Source organism: Myodes glareolus, chromosome 7 (assembly GCF_982192425.1).
Source record: "Myodes glareolus chromosome 7, mMyoGla1.1, whole genome shotgun sequence".
In the NCBI taxonomy this organism is placed as follows: domain Eukaryota; kingdom Metazoa; phylum Chordata; class Mammalia; order Rodentia; family Cricetidae; genus Myodes; species Myodes glareolus.
Genome location: NC_142032.1, coordinates 70,989,275 through 70,992,633, shown reverse-complemented (window position 1 = coordinate 70,992,633; position 3,359 = coordinate 70,989,275).

The window sequence follows — 3,359 nt, the reverse complement described above, 5'->3', positions numbered from 1 at the left end:
GATGAGAAAGAAATGGAAATCCGAAGTCCTATGCAAAGACGCCTTCCAGGAGGGTCATAGACAGAAATGCAGAAAAGAAATTGTTAAGTTTCATGATTTAGATATAAATTATAAAGTGAGATGCAAAAAGCACTTATAAAAGGAAAACATATAACTTAACTACTTTAAAATTAAGGATTTTTTTTTTGTTTGCAAACAGGCATAGGAAGACAAATCTTACATAAGATATTTGAAATACACACACACACACACACACACACACACTTGTTTTCCAGAGAGGATCTCTTGTAGCCTTGTTGTCTTGTAGCCCAGGCTGCCTGAAACTGCTCTGTAGCCAAGGATGACTACTTTGAACTTCTCACCCTCTTGCCACCATCCCCAGGGTACTGAGGTTAGGCATGCACCACCATGACTTTTTTTTCCCCCAGAGATGGGGATTAAATCCAAGGTATTGCACACAATAGGCAAGCACTCTGCCGGCTAAGCTATGCCCCTGCCTTTGAAATACATAGATCTGACTAAGGACTCAGCACCAGAGCGTGTAAAGAGCTCTCAAAGCCAATCAGGGGAAGATAAAACACAACTCGACAGAAAAGTGGGGGCAGGGCAGAGAAAACCTTGAATAGATGTTTTATGAGAGTACATGCAAGAGAGCTCGAGGGATGGCTTTGGGAATCAGAGTGTGTAATCCTCCTGCAGAGGACCTTGGTTGAGCTCCCGGCACCCACAATGCCTGCTCATCATTACCTCCTGTAATTCCTGCCTCCCCAGTGCTGAAATTAAAGCCACGTGCCACCACTGCCAGGCCCCACCACTTGCTTAAGAAACAAAGCATTTAATTGTAGCTTGTGGAAAATCACACAGTGAAAACAAAGGAAAAAGTTGCCGTCATGCTCCTGCCTCCACTCCTGATCGCACTGGAGTCTCAGTTGGGTAGTTTTGTGAGAGGGCCTACAAACGCTTTTCAGGTGGTCTCGTCCGCTCGCGGATGACACCTCTAGGAACTCTACACCCTCGGTAGCGTTTGGTGTTGTCGGGGCAGAGCTTCCTCTTTAAAGTGGCTTTCCTCAACCTGTGGGTCGCAGCCATCGGAAAACACATACCTGCTCAGTAGCAAAATTATGGTTATGAAGTAGCAACGAAAGTAATTTTATGGTTGGGGTCACCACAACACGAGTATTGAAGGGTTGTGGCATTAGGAGGGTTGAGAACCTCTGGGTTAAAGGGTCTGGAACCCGGAAAGATGTTTCTACCTAGGGTTCCTCCAGTTCTGGCTGCCACAGTTCTTTTGACCGTCCTTGGTCTGCAGGAAGTGCAAGGTGGGGCCATCAGAGACTGTGGCAGACAGTGGGGAGGACATTGGAAGGAAAGATGGGACCACTCTTCTGTCACAGGGTGGGTTATGGGGGTATCACACAGGCACACACAGAAGCGTTCGTGGAGAAGAGCGGGGCTCTGCTCTGTAGAAATGGTTAAGACGTGGGCCTGCTTCTGACCCATGCTCTCACTCATCCTCGGCCGTAGGAATTTTGGGTTTCTCTAATGCACAGTTTTGAGAGCAACAGGACCCTTGTCGGAATGGATCAAATCACCTAAGTGCAACGGAGAGAGCAGGGGCAACTAGATTCCATCCCAAAGGGCCTCTTTTTACTGTTCCTCTTAGGGAACAGTACACACCGCTTGTCAGCATCAGGAAGAATTAGCAGCAAGTTGTGAAGGTCAGATCTTGGCCTGAGGATTGTCAGAGACCTTTCCTACTGTGTACCACATGAATTAAAACAATTACATCTATGTGTGGGTGTGTGCGTCTCTGTCTGTCTGTCTGTCTGTCTGTCTGTCTGTCTTTGTAGGTATGTGCACATGAGTGCAGGTACCCATGGAGGACACAAGAGAGCATTGGATCTCCTGGTCCTAGAGTTACAGGAGGTTGTAAACTACCTGGAAAAGGGAGTTTGGAGCCTAACTTGGTCCTCTGGAAAAACATTAGCCTCAGAGCCATCTTTCCAGTTCTTGGTAGAATTTTTTTGATGGTAAAAATCTGTGGTGAGGGCTGGAGATGTAGCCCAGTTGGTAGATTGCTTGCCTAGCAGGTACAAAACCAAAGTCCCAGGTTCAATTCCCAACACAGTGTAAACCAGATGTGACAGCATATGCTTGTTGTAATCCTGGCATATGTAATATGAAGACAAGAGGATCACAAGTTCAAGGTCATCTACATAGTTGAATTTGAGGCCACCCTGGGTTAAATGGAACCCTGTCTTTTAAAAATTATCTTGTTGTATGTGATGGATAAACATATGTTATTAATATCAATTCATGGCACCATCTTAGGAAATTTAGAAGGTTCACTATATGAATGTTTGGTGTGGTGTTTTCTAAATGAAAACAGGTCCATGGGGATGGGTGAGTCTTGGGGTGTGGCTACCATTTATAGCAATTGGGAGTGATGATCCTTGTCGCTCATGACGCCCGTTCCACTGTAGCCTCAATGACTCCTTTTGGCTGGAGAACCTGTCAAAACTGTTAGACAGTCTTGAACAACGAGGGGCTAGTCACTGTTTTTGAAGGGAGACAAAGGTTTCATAATATTTGAGCCTAATCTCATTACGCCCTCCAACAACGGTGAACTCGAATTCTCTGGACCTCGATTTCCTCGTCTATACGGTGACAGGGCAGCACAGGGCTGTTTGCGAAGCTCATGGAGACTCCATGATGAACAGTGACCCAGAGAAACCCGCGGCGTGTGATGGCCGTTCACATTATCAAAGGCAGGATGGATTAAAGGTCTCCAGAACAAGGACCATGTGAATCGGGAAGGAGGGAGCCATTTCTACAGAGGACACTATGAAGACTCTCAGGGAGGGATGTTCTAGGTGGACACTGAAGGACAAAGGAAACATTGACGGAAGAGGCAGTGAATGTACAGTTGGCGGAAGGAAATGTCCTAAGAGAGTGGCTATGAGAGTACCCCTGAAGACCTGGGGACTAAGCAGTCACCTGGTCTGACCGAAGCTGAGGGTCAATGGAGGAATGAAACATTGCTGGAAGTGAGTGAGACCCTAAGGGACCTGATTCACGGGCTATGCAGGCATTCCAAAAAGTCCCTAGGGCTCCATTCATTGTGGCCCTGCTTTCTTGACGCCTGGAGATGGGACAGGTTATTCGGGGTATCTCTGGGAGGTCTTGTGTTACTCTTCTGTCCCGTTTGCTAATTTTAGCATCATGGTAAAGAAAAGACTAAATTAGATTGTGTAGGTAAATACACAGAGACAGTCACAAGATTAAAATATAAAGGAGGGACTGAGTTGTTAATCATATCTCAGTGTTTCAAAAAGAATAGGCTGAGTTTTCCAATGAAC